This window comes from Grampus griseus (genome assembly GCF_964374135.1).
Source record: "Grampus griseus genome assembly, chromosome: 2".
NCBI lineage: Eukaryota > Metazoa > Chordata > Mammalia > Artiodactyla > Delphinidae > Grampus > Grampus griseus.
Window position 1 is genome coordinate 126,838,134 of NC_139018.1, and position 19,545 is coordinate 126,857,678.

The 19,545-nt window shown below is 33.6% G+C and overlaps 1 protein-coding gene across 7 annotated transcripts in view; it reads right to left on the reverse strand.

Annotated features, from left to right (window-relative positions):
* MEF2A (myocyte enhancer factor 2A) overlaps positions 1-19,545 on the reverse strand; it is a 173,784-nt gene that overhangs the window by 134,139 nt on the left and 20,100 nt on the right. For 6 of the 7 annotated variants that reach the window (XM_082648542.1, XM_082648540.1, XM_082648536.1 and 3 more), the window contains exon 2: positions 14,231-14,316. The gene's annotated coding sequence lies outside the window, so the exon portion shown is untranslated. Of the gene's footprint in view, positions 1-7,152; positions 7,191-14,230; positions 14,317-19,545 lie in introns of all 7 variants that reach the window. The other variant, XM_082648537.1, reaches the window with a different exon arrangement.

Genomic DNA, 19,545 nt, shown 5'->3' on the forward strand with positions numbered 1-19,545 from the left:
TATGTGGGATGCAGCTAAAGCAGTGCTTAGAAGGAAATGTACAACTTCACAGGCTTACATTAGAAAGTAAAAATGTCTCAAATTAACAATCATAGCTGCCAATCTAAGAAACTAGAAAAATAAGAGCAAAATAAACCCAAAGCAAAGAAAGAAAGAAGATATAAGAGTAGAAGTAAATGAAATTGAAAAGGGAAAAAAATAGAGAAAATCAATGAAATGAAAAACGGTTTCTCTGAAAAGACCAATAAATTGATAAATCTCTTATAAGACTGACAAACTAAGGGAGAAGATACAATATCAGAAATGAAGGAGAAAATATCACTACAGACCCCTAAGACATTAAAGGGAAAATAAGGGACTACTAGAAACAATGCTTCACACATAAATTCTACACCTTTGGAGCAAATTGATTCATTCTTCAAAAACAAAAACTCAAAACAGATCAAAGAGATTATTTGAGTAACTCTGTATCTATTAAAGAAATTGATTTTGTAACTAAAAAAACTTATGAAATAAAAATCTCCAGACCCCCCTCCAAAAAAACCAATTCACCATAAATTGTATGGGTTATTTCTAGACTCTCAATTCTACTCCATTAATCTGTATGTATATCCCTACACTAGTAGCAAAATGTCTTGATTACCATAGCTTTGTAGTTAAGTTCTGAGATCAGGAAATGGGAATCCTCCAACTTTATTATTTTTAAAGACTGGTTTTTGGCTATTCAAGGTATCTTGAATTTTCACGTGAACTTTAAGATCAGCTTGTCAATTTCTGCAAAAACATCCAGCTAACATTTTGATATGGATTGCCCTGAATTTGTTTGGGGAGTACTGAAATCTTAATAGTAGTAAGTCTTCTAATTCATAAACACTGTATGTCTTCCATTTACTTAGGTTGCCTTTAGATTCTTTCAACAATGTTTTCTAGTTTTCAGAGTACAGGTATTGCACTTCTTTTGTTAAATTTATTCCTAAGTACTTTATTCTTTTGATGCTATTATAAATAGAACTGCTTTCTTAATTTCACTTATGGATATCACTGCTTTCACTCTATGATTCTTGACTTCAAAAATGTAGAATGACATTTTAAAAAGAGTAATCAGAAGTTTATTATATTTATTTTTTAAGTTTTTTTATCGAAGTATAGTTGATTTACAATATTGTATTAGTTTCAGGTGTACAGAAAAGTGGTTCAGTTATATATCTACACATACATATATATATACACACATGATTTTCATATTATTTTCCATTATAGGTTATTTTAAGACACTGAATATCGTTCCCTGTACTATAAAGTAAATCCTTACTGTTTACCTATTTTATATACAGTAGCGTGCATCTGTTAATCCCAGACTCCTAATTTATCCCTCCCCACCCCTTTCCCCTTTGGTGACCATAAGTTTGTTTTCTATGTCTGTGAATCTGTTTCTGTTTTGTAAATAAATTCATTTGTACTATTTTTTAGATTCCATATATAAATATTTGTCTTTCTCTGTCTGACATACCTCACTTAGTATGATATTCTCTAGGTCCATCCATGTTGCTGCAAATGGCAATACTTCATTCTTTTTTATGGGTGAGAAATATTCCATTTTGTGTGTGTGTGTATACACACACACACAGACACACACACCCATCTTCTTTATCCATTCGACACTTAGGTTGCTTCCATGTCTTGGCTATTGTGAATAGTGCTACTATGAACACTGGGGTGCATGTATCTTTTCGAATTACGAGTTTTTATCTTTTCCAGATATACACCCAGGAATGGGATTGCTAGATCCTATGGTAGCTCTATTTTTGGTTTTTTAAGGAACACCCATACTGTTCTCCATAGTGGCTGTACCAATTTACATTCCCATCAACAGTGTAGCAAGGTTCCCTTTTCTCTATACCCTCTCCAGCATTTATTATTTGTAGACTTTTTGATGATAGCCATTATAACCAGTGTGAGGTGATACCTTACTGTGGTTTTGATTTGCATTTCTCTAATAATTAGCAAAGTTGAGCATCTTTTCATGTGCCTGTTGGACATCTGTATATCTCCTTTGGTGAAATGTCTACTTAGGTCTTCTGCCTATTTTTGATTTGAGTTGGTTTTCTTTTTGGATACTGTATTTTATAAGCTGTTTGCATATTTTGGAAATTAAGCCCGTCGGTCACATCACTTAAAAATATTTTCTCCCCTTCTGTAGGTTGTTTTTTTGTTTTGATGATGATTTCCTTTGCTGCACAAAAGCTTTTAAGTTTGATTAGGTCTCATTTGTTTATTTCTGTTATTATTTCTTTTACTTTGGGAGACTGATCTAAGAAAATATTGCTACGATTTATGTCAGAGAATGTTTTGCCTATGTTCTCTTCTAGGAGTCTTATGGTGACATGTCTTATATTTACGTCTCTAACCCATTTTGAGTTTATTTTTGTGCATGGTGTAAGGGTGTGGTCTAACTTCATTGACTTACATGCGGCTGTCCAGCTTTCCCAACACCACTGATTGAAGAGACTGTTTTTTCTCCATTGTATATTCTTGCCTTCTCTGTCAAAGATTGACTATAGGTGTGTGGGTTTATTTCAGGCTCTCTATTCTGTTCCATTGATCTATATGTCTATTTTTGTGCCAATACCATGCTATTTTGATTACCATAGCTACGTAGTACTTTCTGAAGTCTGTGAGGGTTATGTCTCCAGCTTTGTTCTTTTGCCTCAGGATTGCTTTGGCAATTCTTTGTCTTTTATAGTTCCATACAAATTTGGGGATTATTTGTTCTAGTTCTGTGAAAAAATGTCATGGGTATTTTTGACGGGGATTGTATTAAATCTGTAGATTACTTTGGGTAGTATGGCCATTTTAATAATATTCATTCTTCCAATCCAAGAACATGGGATATCTTTCCATCTCTGTGAATTGTCTTCAATTTTCTTTATCAATGTTTTATAGTTTTTAGCACATAGGTCTTTCACCTCCTTGGTTAGATATGTGCCTAGGTATTTTTGACGTGATTTTAAATGGGATTTTTTTTTTAACTTTCTTTCTGATATTGCATTGTTAGTGTAAAGAAATGCAACAGATTTCTGTATATTAATCTTGTATCCTGTTACCTTGCTGATTTCATATATTAGTTTTTATGTGGAGTCTTTAGGGTTTGCTACGTAGAGTATCATGTTATCTGCATATAATGACAATTTTACCTCTTCCCTTCCAATTTGCATACCTTTTATTGCCTTTTCTTGTCTGATTGCTGTGGCTAGGACTTCCCATACTACGCTGAAAAGAAGTGGTGAGGGTGGGCATCCTTGTCTTGCTCCAGAATTTAGGAAGAAGGCTTTCAGCTTTTCACCATTGAGTATTATGTTGGCTGTGGGTTTGTCATAAATGGCTTTTATTATGTTGAGATATGTTCCCTCTATACTCACTTTGATGGGAGTTTTTATCGTGAACGGATGTTGAGTTTTATCAAATAATTTTTCTGCATCTATTGAGATAATCATGTGGTTTTTGTCTTTTGTTAATGTGGTGTATCACATTGATTGATTTGTGTATGCTGAACCATCCTTGTGACCCTGGGACGAATCCAACTTCATTGTGGTATATGATCTTTTTTATGTATTGTTGGATTCAAGTTGCTAATATCTTGTTGAGAATTTTTGCATCTACATTCACCAAAGACACTAGCCTGTAATTTTCTTTTTTGGTAGTTTCTTTGGTTTTGATATCAGGGTGATGGTGGCTTCATAGGATGACTCTGGGAGTGTTCCCTCATATTCAATCTTTTGGAAGAAAGACTGGTATAAGTCCTTCTTTGTATGTTTGGTAGAATTTCCCAATGAAGCCATCTGGTCCTGGACTTCTGCTTGCAGGGAGTTTTTTTAAATTACATATTATATTTCACTTCCAGTATTCAGTCCATTCAAATGATCTATTTCTTCTTGATTCAGTTTTGGTAGGTTGTATGTTTCTAGAAAATTGTTCATTTCTTCCAGGTTGTCCAATTTGTTGGCATATAATTGTTCACAGTATTCTCTTACGGTTTTTTGTATTTCTGCAGTATTGGTTGTTATTTCTCTTCTTTCATTTCTTATTTTGTTTCTTTGGGTTCTCTCTCTTTTCTTGGTGACTCTAGCTAGATGCTTGTCAATTTTGTTTACCCTTTCAAAACACCAGCTCGTGGTTTTATTGATCTTTTCTACTGCTTTTTGATCTCTATTTTATTTATTTCCTCTCTCATATTTCCTTCCTTCTACTGACTCTGGGTTTTGTTTCTTCTTTTTCTAATTCTTTTATGTGGTAGGTTGGGTTGTTTGAGATTTTTCTTGTTTCTTGGGGAAGGTCTATATTACTATGAACTTCCCTCCTTGAACTACTTTTGCTGCATCCCATGGATTTTGTAATGTTCTGTTTTCATTGTCATTTGTCTCAAGGTATTTTCTGATTTCCTCTTTGATTTCACTGTTGACCCATTGGGTTTTTAGTAGCATGTTGTTAATTTTTTTTAATTGCAGTTAAACACGAATTGCCTTGGGTCCTCTAATTTTTATCTACTACAAGGGGAAAAAAATTGATCTAAATAAGCAAGAAACCCTAATAGCCATCCACTTTGCTAAAAGATCTTAAAAAATCAGAATCAAGCAATGCCAAATAATTTTAATCCCAATTTCAGTACTGGGCAATGCAACTACCTTATGCACACACATGTGTGCACACACATACACACAGTCACAAATGATGTCTTGCATTCCCTTATTAACTATATAAACAAAATAACCGCTATTCTCTTAGTCGCATGAACTTGAGGGAGACTATCTTACTGTAATTTTCAATGTGATTAGAGATTCTTTGCTCTTACAGATTTATCTTTCAGTTACTTTTAATACAAGAACATTTTTCTTCACTGTAAAATAGGATATTTTTATTACTGTTTACAAACAATTAAATCCAGGCAGAAATTCAAATTCTAAATTAATTTAAGACTATCATTTAACTATTGTTTTATGGAAAATGACCAAAGCATTCCATTTCAGCCAGAATTACACATGCTATATCTAATTACACATTTTTAAAATACAATATGTTGTATGAACTTAATGATGGCTACTACTCAGTATTTAAAGATATGATTCAATAAGGAAAACAAACTTTACTTTGAACTTATAGCTATTACTTGAAAACAGTTTTTCTGTATTATATAACTTTCATAAAGGCAGAACATACCCTACAAACAATTACACTTAATTTTATAAAGCTCTGACTTATATTTGGTTATAAATTTTAGGTAAAATTCAAAAACATTAACATATGATCAATAAAAGTATGAAACATAGATATCACTGAGAAAATAATCCCATACTAACTACAAAAGGGACTGCCTAACAAATTCATGGGTATCATGATAGATATTCTGGCCTGAAAAACAATTTAAATGATATAAGTCTATCAAAAGAAAGGCAAGAAATCATTATGACTCAAGGCACTTTGAACAATGGTGGAGGTTGCACCTGCACATGGGCATAGGGCCAAGAGAAGGCAAGTGGGGACTGAATCCAGTTTGTTCTCCACTCTCTAAACCCTGAACCCTAGCAGAGGGCAGCATCCACCTAAAATTGGGAGAAGAGCCTTTTTCTAAGTTTGCAAGGGCTAGCTGTGACTTGGCTGTAACACATCCAAACAACTAGTTCTTAGAAAAATTAGGACAACTGAAATACTAAATATTGGTACCCTTCCTAAAATCATTAACTCCAAAATATCACTTCTCACTGTGAGTTTATTTTGAATGTTTTAGGTAAAATCGTTAATATAGCAAAACATAAATAGGTTCAGGGGAGGGGAGAAATCATCTAAACTTCTAAAATAGTATCCTTCTAGTTCATTTGGATTTCTCTGATTAATAACTGGTTATATATTCAGATTAGAGACATTTTAAAGCTGAATGCTAAAAAATTAGAGGAGAGCTTAGGGGTATATTGTTAAGAACCTATTCCTAATAGAGAAATATACAACTTATTTTACACAACATATATAGTGTGAAAAATTATGTATTAACTAAATTTGACGGAAACTAGAAGTAATTTTTTTAAGGTCACTATCGCTCCTTTCATTTAATTGTACAGGGAGTTTGAAGATTTTTTTTAATTGTGTTTCCTTAAAGACACACGTTTTTAAATGATACAAATTATTAATCATGATAAATAATCCAAACTACTGACTAAAAAGACATTATAACTGAAATTTTTATTAGAATGACCAGCCTATAAAATGTGTATTTTATTTCTAGATATACCAATGAATTGCCATGTGACTTTTAGTGACTCACATCTTCACTACCTCAAATCAGTTGTACAAAGTGGAGCAAGAATATAGCTGAAACTCTTGCAGGAAATTATGAGGATATAACCACAGGGCACCTTGGGCTCCTTAGAGATAAGCACCATATTATTAAAATTATTATTAAAAAGGGTATTTTGTAAACTGCCCTTATTAAGACTAAATCCCATCCATTCATGACCTTTCATTCCCAGATTAATTACACACACATAAGAGCAATGTCGTCTTCACATGGGACACACAGAAAAAATAAAGGACACATCAAGGCAAGGTGTGAAAATGAGAATGAGATTCTAGTCCTCCACCACCAACTCACTTTCAATATTAGCACTCTGTCATTTTTAAAATGTAGATTCTTATACCTATCCCAGATCATAATGATTTCTGGAAAAAAACCTTTGCCAATAATTGCATCCTGTAAAAAGATAAATTATTCTTACTAGAAACCATCTCCATTCTCTATATTATTACGAATACTAAATGCATTTAAATCTTTTAACCTTGTATCACCTGAATCAAACCTGTATATAAACGCTGTTCTAGGTCTAACTTTATCTTTATTTATAAAGATAAACATGATTTGGCATATACCATTATATTCAGAATCAGAAGATTTCTAAATGAATGTGAAAAGAAGTATAGCAATATGGGTAGGCATGCAATACAATTAGGAACTGGCATATTTGGTGTTAACATAAAATATACACAAGCATGAAATGTATACATTTTACGTGTTTTTATGTGCTTTGATTTTACTCTGCATAAGTGGAATCACAAATAATGAATTTTTTTGTTTCTAGCTTCTATTGAGAAACATATTTGTGTTACCTGTGTAGTATGTAGCTGTAGTTCATCCATTTTTATTGCTATAAAATAAACAGATATAAATATATATATAAACATATATATGTTATATATATATATAAACATATCACAATTTTATTCAATCAACTGTTGATGAATACTGAATTGAGTCTGAAGCTACTAAAACACTGCTGCCACCAATATTATCAACATATCTCTTGGTACACATGTTCATTCACTACTCTCAGGGGTACACTCATGGAAGGAAATTATTGGGTCACAGGGTAAGCAAGTAACAAACTGTTTCCTAAAGCGGTTGTAGTAACATATATTCCTACCAGCAGTGTTTACTGAGTTGCTATAACTTAACATCCTCTCCAAAACTTGTACTGTCAATCTACTTTTTAAATTCAGACACTCTAGTGTTTTATGGAGCCTCTTTGCAGTTTTAATTTGTATTTCCCAGATTACTAATGAAGTTAAGCACCTTTTTCACATATTTCTTGAATACTTGTATTTCTTTTAGAAAGTGCCTTTAAGGGACTTCCCTGGTGGTCCACTGGTTAAGACTCCGCATTTCCACTGGAGCGGATGTGAGTTCAATCCCTCATCGGGGAAGTTTCACATGCTGTGTCATGCAGCCAAAAAAAACCAGAAGGTGCCTTTTTATGTCTCTTACCCCTTTTTCTATTGGATTTTTTGTCTTTGTCACACTGATGTGCAGAAGTGCTTTGAATATTCTGATATTTACATTTTGTCTGTTACATGTGTTGCAAATATCATCTTCCACCCTGCTTTCCCTCTCTATTCTAATGGTGACTTTGCAAAGACAAAGTTTCTTAATTTTAAGGTAATCAAACTTATAAACTGTGTTATTTATATCAGCACATTTTATTTCTTTTTAAGAATATTTTCCTGTCCAGAGATCATGAACATGTTCTCCTTACATTTAGCTTCTAAAGTTTTATAGTTCTGCCTTTCACGCTGAGATGTACAAATCAATCTTTAATTGGTTTTTGCATATGGTATAGAGTATGAGTCATATTTTTGCTTTATCACCAATTGTTCCAATATCATTTATTGAATAATTCTTTTCCTACCACTCTAAAGTGCCAGTTTTGTCATAAAGTAAGTGCACATGTACAAACTGACCCTCTTTCAGACTCTTTATTTCTTTTGTTTATCCTTGTGACATTATTTCATGAAAGTAATTATTGTAGATTTATAGGCTTTGAGTAGACAAAGTCTTCTGATTTGATCTTCTTTTTCGTGACTAAGCTATTCTTGGGAAGACCACAAAATTTCCTTTAGAACACAAAACAGAAACAAACTAATAAAATTTTTTTATAATATCCATTGGGATTACAATGAATTGAGAATAATGCTCAAAATGGATTATAACCCTCAGAAAAACATAACCTTAATGGATGACCAAATTAACCCCACAATAAAAGCTACTCTGGACCAATGCTGACAAAGCTTTAAAAAAAAAAAAAGCCTCAAAAGGATTCAGCTGATACCAAGTAACTTAAACGTGTACAAAAACAAAGTTCAACACTGTATAAAAAGTGCAAAAAAATCGCTATATCCAACAATGTCCAGCATTCAAACAATGAAAAGCAGGAAATGTGGCCCATGATAATAATAGGCAATCAATATAGAGAACCAGGAATGATAAAGTTAATGGAATTAACAGATGAAGACATTAAAACAATGATTATAAGTTTTATATGTTAGAAAAGGTAAAGAAAAATAAGAATATGATGAGGAGAAAAATGAAAAATAAAACTTCCAGAGATAAAAAATAATTATTAGAAACAAAAAACATACTGGATGATATTAAGAACAGATTATATATTGAAAAAACAATCAGTGAACCTTGAGACATGACATTAACCATCCAAATAAAACAGAGGAAAAAAAGAATGAAAAAAAAGGGGGAGTTAAGTGCTGAGACAGACAATCTCAAAAGTATAACTGAAATTCCCTCCCCTCCAAAATATCACCTGGGATAAGTGGGATATCTGAAAAAATAGTGGTCAATAAGTTTCTAAATCTGGTTTAAAAAAAAAAACTCAAAAAAACTAAACAGGATTTTCACAGAGAAAACCATATGAAGGCACATTTATAATCAAGTGACATCATAGTCACTAAAAGAGTTGTAAGACTGAAGAGCAGTCAAACAAAATAGAAAATTTACATATGAGGCAACAAAGTAAAAATAACAGCAGACTTTCTGTCAGAAACTATACAAGCTATTTCAGAAATGACTTCGCAACATATTACCAGAGATAGAGAGGGACAAGATAGAAGACCCAATTCATCAAGAATACATTTTTAAAAAAAGATATGTATGCACCTATTAAAAGAGCTTCAAAATACATGAACCAGTAAGTGAAAGGAGAAACAGACAAATCCACAATTAAAGTTGACTTTTCTCTCAGCAATTACTGTAAACAAATAGAAAATCAGAAGGGATAAATCTTGACGAACACTATCAATCAATTTGACCTAATATTTTTAGAAAGCTCCACTCAACAGCATACAATTCTTCTTAAGTGCACACAAAACATTCATTTATACAGACAACATTCTGCACTCTATAATAAACCCACAAAGCAAAATATGTTTGTGGACCACAAAAGAATTAAATTAAAAACCTATTAGAGAAAAATATCTGGAAAGTTTAGGAAATATTTGGAAATTATATAGGTCCAAAAAAAATCACAAAGGAGCTTAAAAATTAACTCCATGTAAACAAACACATGTAAAGAAACTTTGCAGAATGCAGACAGAGAAACGTTTTAAATATTAAATGCTCCTTTAGAAAAAGTAGGAAGGTCTCAAATACTAGAATGAAAGAGAAGGTATCACTACAGATCCTTCAAACATTAAAACAATAAAGAAATATAACATAAAACTTCATGCCAATACATTAGACAACTTACATGAAATAGACAAATTCCTTAGAAGACACAAAAAACTAAAGCTTATTCAAAAAGAATTATTACAGATCTGAATAGCCCAATATCAATCCAATAAATTGAGTTCATAGCTTAAAACCTTCCCACAAAGAAACTCCAAGGCCAGTGGTCTTCATTGGTGAATTCTACCAAACACTTAAAGAAGAAATAACACCAACTGTATGAAAACTTTTCCAGAAGAGGAAATTTCTCCAACTCACCCTGTTATCCTGATACAAAAACCAAAGACATTATTAAAAAACTACATACCAATGTCTACTATGAACACAGATGAAAAAAATCTCTCATTAACACAAATCTGAACTTACACAACAATTTAACTCAAAATTACCTTTATTTCAAGATATCAGAAAACATTTACATATTTGCAATTTTTGTCTATTATCTGTATCTGTAACAACTTTCTTCAAGGCTTCAACATCGGAATTTTATGCTTTTGTATCACTGACCTAAAAAGACTGAAAGTGAGATAATTCTTGGGATAGCTCACCAAAATAAATGGCTTCTTAATATAAAAAATTTAACCCAGCAATATATAAAAAGTATTAACACATCATGACCAAGTGGGGATTATCTCAGAAATGTATGATTTATTCATTCAATATTCAAAAATCAACCAACTACATTAACAGACAAAAGGAAAAAAACCATGTGATCATCTCAAGATGCAGAAAAAGCATCTGATAAAAATTCATTTGATAAAAATACTCACTGATAATAAGAAAAAAAATACTCTCAGCTAACGACGAATATAAGGGAATTTCTTCAATCTGATAAAGGACATCTATAAAAAACCTACAGCCTACATTAAGTATGATGGTAATCATACTTAATGGTAAAAGCCTGGATGGTTTTGACCTAAGATCAACAGTAAGGCAACAGAGATTTCCCTGGTGGCGCAGTGGTTAAGAATCCACCTGCCAATGCAGGGGACACGGGTTCAAGCCCTGCTCTGGGAAGATCCCACATGCCACGGAGCAACTAAGCCTGTGCACCACAACTACTGAGCCTGCACTCTAGAGCCCATGAGCCACAACTACTGAAGCCCGCATGCCTAGAGCCCATGCTCTGCAACAAAGAGAAGCCACCGCAATGAGAAGCCTGTGCACCACAACAAAGCCCATGTGCAGCAACGAAGACCCAACACAGCAACAAAGACCCAACACAGCCATAAATAAATAGATAAATAAATAAATAAGAGTAAGGCAACAATGTGAGCCCACCACTTCTATTCAACATTGCACCGGGACTACTAGGCAGTGCAATAAAGCAAGCAAAAGAAATAAAAGGTACAAAAATTGAAAAGGTAGAGGTAAAATAGTCTACACTCACAGACAAGATGATGGTCTACGCAGAACATTTGAAGGAATACACAAAACTGCCACCAGAACTAGTGAGTTTAGCAGAATCATAAATTACAAAGGTTTATGTAAAAATCTATATTTCTATACACTAACAACAAACAATCGGGAACTGATTTTAAGACGCCATTTACAACAACATAAAAATAGAAAACAGAGATCAATTCAACAAAATACGTGTAATACCTTTACACTGAAAACTATAAAATACTGCCGAGAAACTAAAGACAGCTTAAATGGAGAAATATACCAAATTCACACAACAGAAGACTCAACTTCCTTAAGAGATTAACTATCTCCTTATTAGCCTCTATGATAAAAGCATTCATAATCAAAATCCCACTAAGGCTTTTCTGTAGAAAATGACAAGCTAATTCTAAAATACACAGAAATGGAAAGGACTTAGAATAGAAAAACAGCTTTGAAACAGAAGAGCAAACTTGGAGGATTTACACCACCTGATTTTTTTTTTTTTTTTTGCGGTACTCGGGCCTCTCACTGTTGTGGCCTCTCCTGTTGCGGAGCACAGGCTCCGGACGCACAGGCTCAGCAGCCATGGCTCACGGGCCCAGTCGCTCTGTGGCATGTGGGATCTTCCTGGACCGGGGCACGAACCCATGTCCCCTGCATCGGCAGTTGGACTCTCAACCACTGCGCCACCAGGGAAGCCCCACTACCTGATTTTAATATAAAGCTATGGTAATCAAGACAGTACAGTATTGTCATAAGGATAGATACATAAATCAATAGAACATAACAGAATCCTGAAATAGACCCCCATATAATGTAAACTGATCTGCAGCAAAGGTGCCAAGGTAGTAATTCAGTAGGGGAAAATATAACCTTTTCAAAAATGCTTCTTGAACAATTTGATTTTCATATGCAAAGAAATAAATCTCATCCCTTACCTAATACCATATATAAAAATTAACTCAAAGGGGACCAAACGCTTAAAATATAAGAGCCCAAAGCAGTTCTAAGACATGAAGGAAAAGAAAAAAGGCAGAAAAAATTTTGCCCAATGTCTGTGCCAACTTCTCCAATTTCTACTCAGAATTAGGGCAGAATTATAGGGAAAACAAATCTGAAGTTCTTCAGTCAGTATTTGAAACTACTCAAAAGGAAAGAGTGTTTCCCATCTAAGAACTCAGAGTAACTCCAAAACAAGTAGCTCTTAACTCAATCACAGCCCTCAGAACCATGCAAAACCTGCCATAAAGAATAAGACACTGTTTATATCTTCAGAACTTAGTGAAAAAAGTATCATAGAGGATACCCTAAAGCTTAAACATAACCCAAATATAACAACTGAAGTTATGCTCAGAGCCATCACGGAGGTTCAGAGAAGGTACAGAATTATAAGGAAATTATAGGTGAAATTCTCTGGAATGAGAATGTCTAAATTCCTATAGTGCTTTAATTCAAATCACTCAGTGTTGAGCAGTTACTGAACTCTATATATATATATATATATATATATATATATATATATATATATAAGAAATGTAAAAAAGATAAGAAAAGAAAAAAAAAACATTAAAAGATATACAGAAGACTAACCAAGGTTTATATTTTAAAATGTGAACTAAACTTCATTATTCCCATCCTTCCTGTACATATACAATTTTTCGACTGAAGGATACTTTTCAATTGGAAAAACAATACCTTTTCCCCTAGTTCCCCAAACTGAAGGATATCATAAAATGGGCTGTTCTGCAGTCAAGGTTTAAGAAGAAAAATATATGGGCATAAGAAACTGACATTGGAATAAAGTATTTTAACAAAAACTCATTTTGTAAGCTCATAAAAATTCTTTCTACTGTTTAACTATTCAAGAAAAAATTTAAACATTAAACAGCAAAGTACTCTTAAAACAAGAATAACAAGAGCAAATATTGCAAGTAGCTTTCCCAGGTTTTTACTGACATAACCATCAGGCTTGATCAACTGTATCTAACATTCAGAATGTTCACATATTAGATATAACACACCAAAAACTATCCCCTAACATTTTCTGAAATTACATTTTAAAATATCGTAGTATTAATTCTTTTCCATTTTGAGTAGAAGGTAGAATTCAAGTGAAGTTTCACTTATGAAAGCTTTTTGAGGAGAACTACACATCTTACTAGCATACTGGAACCATTAACCTAGGCCAATGTAAGTTTTTAAATCAAAACTGCCTACTCCAGAGCTTTGCAAATGTGGACCTACGACTTAAGGCAAAAAATTCAAAGTCACAAAAAAAGTCTACATTTTAAAAACATTTCTTAAATTTGCTTAATTTTTTTCTTCAACCCTTCCACCTTTCAAGAAATATGGCTAGATTTGTCCACTTTGTCTTTCATTTGAAAATCTCTCCTCATAATACGTAACTCATGTCCTCAAACCCTCTCTTCCTCCAACTTACTGTCACAGTAAATATGGACTTTAGATTTTTTTCCCTTATTTTCAAATACATGTAATGGACATGGAAAATGGAAGTGGAAAAGATGTAAAAGTATGGGATTATCTCAGCGGTGCCACTATATGAGAAACTGTCACTAGACCACATTATGTATATTTTGTGTGTGTGTGTGTATATACACATACATATATATGTATATTCAACAGGATTTTATGAATTTCCTTAATTAATCTACCTTAATCCCCAAAATAAACTCCAAAGTGACTGCTATTCAAGGTCACAAGACAGTCTTATTAAAAAAAAAATTCCCATTTTATTTACTTCATAACATAGAAAAAAGGATGTCTTACTAGAAATGATGTATCAGCAGAAAGTGCACTTAGATGTGATCCTTGCAGAGAATTCTTCTTTGTTACTTTTTCACAAAATCCAATTCCTTAATAAAGAAAAAAATATTAGATGGGTTAGTAATTATTCTTAACTCTAAAACAAAATTAAATATAATTTCATTACTACAAATTTCAACAATCCACAGATAGTTCCACTAATACTTACTGAATAATAGAAAAATAAATTTTTTAAAATTTGTATAATAAAAACACAATGTTAGCCAATTGGGCATTGCTAATGTCACTAATCCATTTTCTTCAGGAAGTATTACTTAAATGTTCAGTAATATTCTATCCACGCCAAGATTCACAAATTGGTGTCCTAGGTCCCACTTTCCTATCCTCTATATCACATGATATACTTTATATTTAACTGGTATACACAGCCTACTGAATTTACGTTTTGATAAAATAGTTACATTCTGAAAATGTTCATTGTATTACGTTCTCATTTAGAAAAAAAAACTGTCAATGGGTCAGTGACTTGCGTTGCCATAAAATGTGTATATATTCAAATGCTATGTGTATACTTATAGCTTCCACTCTTTTAAAGGGAACAATGAAATGAAAATCAACATAAAAATGCCAAAAACAAATATAAAACAGATTAATGTCAATAATTCACATTAATAAAGGAACACTAATAAATGCTAACCAATGCAGTAGTGCATAAAGAATAATCCAGTCCTGCTACACTTTTGCTTGGAAATAGTAGCAAGACACTTAGGTAGAAAGAGAAAGATGGTAAAAGCCTCTCCTCACCCTGACTGGCCAGGATCAATTTATGATGCTAATCTAATAATTTAGAATTGCATGATTGGGTAATTATGACAATCCCCAAGTAAATCTGCTTCATCAAATGAAAACGGTAATTTCTCCACACAAACACCAGTCTTTTGAATCTTGTTCAGCAATACTAATTATTGTGATACTACAATTTTGTTTCTATTTGAAATGTACAACCCCTCTAGAAGCAGGAGGGGGGGAGCCATAGTCTGCCAAATATTCTTTTTATATTAACAAATTAAGCATTCAAAGTTGAACTTTAAAACACATACACACACACACACACACATAAATAAGCCTTTTTTTTTTTTGCCAAGGTTAAAAGGAGCTTGCTTTAAAAAGCCAATTTCAGCTTTTAGTCTAATTGTACCGAAATACAGAACAATCTCCTCAAATACCAATACATTACCAATTTCTAAAATCCAATAATTCAAAATGAACCTATTTTTCATGTGTTCTCATTCTAAACAAAACTAATTATTTTAAAATATATTTTGACACCAGCTTTGTGTCAGTGCCACAGTAGGAATTAAAGTTTGGCAATTTGACCCATGGGAAATAACAAATTAAATAAAAATTTGATAATTACACACGTGGTACACATTCTTAATTCAAAAAATATTAATTCCTCAATTCTATAAATTAACCGTTATTGACAAATTTGTTTTGTACACAGCTCTCAAATAGTTTCTAAAAAGCAATATTCTAAAAACCAAGTTTTTATAGTTCATTTATAACAATCTATAAAGAAATACACTCTCACCTTCAAAAAATAAAACCAAAACTAAAATGTTAGTGCTACAGCCAGTTATCATTAAATTTCACATATTGAACATCAAAAATCCCATTACTCTGTCCAGGTAAGAGCTAGACAACCTGTACCTCTAACAGCTATCTTTCCCAAACCTGGTCCCAACCAATTTCCTAGCTCCCTCTACTTCTAATTAACCTACACTGTTGTTAACCTAACTGTTGTTAACCTGACATGATACTGACATTCCTAGTTTCAAGCCATTGCCCAAACTGTCAAACTCTGTAATTTTGTTCAAGATTTTACCTCTGCCTGGAAACAATCTTCCTTATCTGGATCAAAAGTCCAGTTCAACTGACACCTTCTATGAGGCCATCCTCAGATATCCTTTACCACCACCATCACCATCACTTACATGGGGCAAAATAACTATAGTTAGTTTTGTAGGTATGAGTCTCTTCTATTATACTACATGCTTTTTAAGAGAAGAAACCTTTTTGCACTTTTTTCATTTCTATATCCCCAATATCTAGTCAATACCTGGCACACAATTCAACATTATCCATTCAGACAACATTTACTGGGCATCCAATATACTCCCGACACTTCTCTAGGTGCTAGGAATAAATCCCTGTATCTATTCCTGACTTTATGGAGTTTACATTCTAGTGGGGGAGACCTACAGCACACAGTGAATAAGGGATATATAGTGTATACAGCAGGCTAGTGGAAAGTCCTTAATGAAAAAAAAATAAAGCAGAGAAGGAAGTACTGTCATAGGGAGGGGATTAAAATTTGAGAAAAGGTGTCCAAGAAAGGCCTAACATAACAATAATAGTAATAATAACTGCAACAGGAGCAATAACATTTAAGTATTTATCATATGCTAATCAGTAGCCTAATTGCTTTACACATATTAAGTGATGTAAAGCCAACAATAACCTCACTATTATCCTCAAGAGGAAACTGAAAGACTAAGAAGCAGCTAGCCAAGGTCACACAGCTAAACCAGTAAAGTGGTAAAGCCAGGATTAGAACCCAGGCATGCTTTTAACCACAGTTCAGTTAATGCTTTTGTTGAATAAATTTAATAAGTGAAATAAACGAATGCATACTATAGCAACAGACTCAAAAGAGAGCAAAGCATATCAGTCTCAGAGGACTGATACACTTGAGCGGCTTCAGATATACAATGCACATCAATATCTATATATGAAGACATCCTGACGAATAACAAGTCGGTGGCTGCTGTGAACAAAAATTATAAACAGTGATAATTCTCTATAATTTTAAAAATACATTTTAAGCTCCTATATGATAACTACCAGAACTAAAAAGTACACAAACACTATCACAAAAAGCACATGGAGAGGTCATTTAAAAAAAAAAGAAAAGAAAACTTTTAAAAAAGGTCCTCTGAAACAAATGAGACCTTTGAAGGCATTACCATTTCAGTGACAAATGTTGAATATCATATTTTATACTGTGGCACAAGTTACTGTCATCTTTCAGTTTTCCATATTAACAAAAAAGGGTTAAATGAAATGACCAAGGTTCAAAACTCCTTTCTTCAAATGTCCCAAATACGCTTTACAAAGCAAACAGATGAAACCCAGCACAACTGCTGAAAAATGAAGACCTGAATGGCCTAAAATAAGTAATTTGCTCCCTAACTCCTATCTCTTGCCATATTTGCTGGTTATTTAAGTGCCTAATCAGTGAATGCCAATAAACTAGAAAGCAAAGTGAAACCAAAGTGCTGCTGACATGATACTGACATTCCTAGTTTCAAACCTTGAGGGCCTAAAAAGTATCTCCTCAAATCTTGATTAAAATTATCGATACAATTATGAAGAAAATTACTGCTTTATGTTTGGAAAGTATCAAAGTTTCTGCCTTGAGTATAACGTAATGTCAAAGAAAATAGGTTTCTATATGAAAACAAACAGCTTTAAAAATCAATCCAGATTAAGATAAAAATGAAGCAGGCAAAAAAACCCCCAAAAACATAAAGTACAGTCTATAAACACAATACAAAGTATTTATTTGCTCAAAGATGAATTTCATTTTGTAATCAAAACTGAGGTTTAAAAATGGTGTTTTTAATTCATGTTCTCATATGTGGTCATCAACTTACTCGTGCCTTAAAAAGATTTTTGCTACTACCCATGATGTGGTAACTAGTACCAGTCATGCTCTCCCAGTGAACTCAACGAGAAAACTGATCATATATATATATAAAACTATAATTTTAAAACACTGGACAACAAGGAGCTCATCACTGCAACACCTGAGAAAATGGAAAGTGTCCCCTACAACAGGGGTCCCCAACCCAAGGGGCCACGGACCCCAACTGGCCTGCAGCCTGTTAGGAACCAGGCCGCACAGCAGGTGAGCGGCGGGCGAGGGAGTGAGCGAAGCTTCATCTGCCACTCCCCATCGCTTGCATTACCACCTGAACCATCCCCCCCATCCCATCAAAAAATTGTCTTCCACAAAACCGGTCTCTGGTGCCAGAAAGGTTGGGGACCGCAACCCTACAATGAAGAGTCAGGAGAGCAGTGCAGAAATGAGAAGCCAAGCAGAATATAGTGGACTAAGCGAGTAAAAGAGGCAGAAACTGAAATTTAGGGAGGCTAAGGAAGCCGGAAACTGTGTAATAGAATACAGTTCAAGAAGACAAACTGCACCTGAAATCTGCACAGAGGATTCTACAGCAGCTCTGTCCAAAACATACATAACGTGAGCCCAAAATGTAATTTAAAATTTTCTAATAATCACATTTTAAAAGTAAAATGGGTTTTCCTTGGTGGCATAGTGGTTAAGAATCCACCTGCCAATGCAGGGGACACGGGTTCGATCCCTGGTCCAGGAAAATCCCACATGCCTCGGAGCAACTAAGCTCGTGCGCCACAACTACTGAGCCTGCGCTCTAGAGCCCGCGCTCTGCAACAAGAGAAGCCACGACAATGAGAAGCCCGTGCACTGTAACAAAGAGTAGACCCCACCTGCCTCAACGAGAGAAAGCCCATGCACAGCAATGAAGACCCAACACAGCCAAAAATAAAAAATAAGTAAATTCTAAAAAAAAGTAAAATGAAGCACGTGAAACTAATTTTAACATAATTCCTTTAACTAGAATGCTCAAAATGTTATCATTTCAGAATACAATTGATTTAAAAAACAGATATTTTACATCGTTTTTCCATAAGTTCCTGAAATTCAGTATGCTTTATACTTAGAGAATATTTAAATTTGAACTAGCCACAATTCAAGCTCTCAAAAGCCACATATAGCTAATTGCTATCATACTTGACAACACAGTTTTTTGCTGAAAATAAAGCTGCAGCATTAGTAAAGTGAAACTCTACAAGGCCAGGCAAAGAATAATGACTAGGAAGCAGTAGGCTCAAAAGTTACCAGAGGTTACATAAGATTTGGAGATGTTCAAATTCCAACTAGAGGAAAGAAAAATCTCATTGAAACCTGGCGCAACGAGTAGACGCTGATGCAGAATCACCTCCTTAGTAGTAGTGCTAAACTACTACTACTTTTTCATAAGAAATGGAATACACTGCCAAAACAAAATTTAAGCCTGTTGAGAAGAAACCAACAAAATCCAGACAACAGCATGATGAACATCCAAGAGTCAATCAAAACTTACTCAACATAAGAAACTGGAAAAATGTGTAACCTATACCAGGGGAAAAAAATTTGACAAAAGAAACAGATCCAGAAA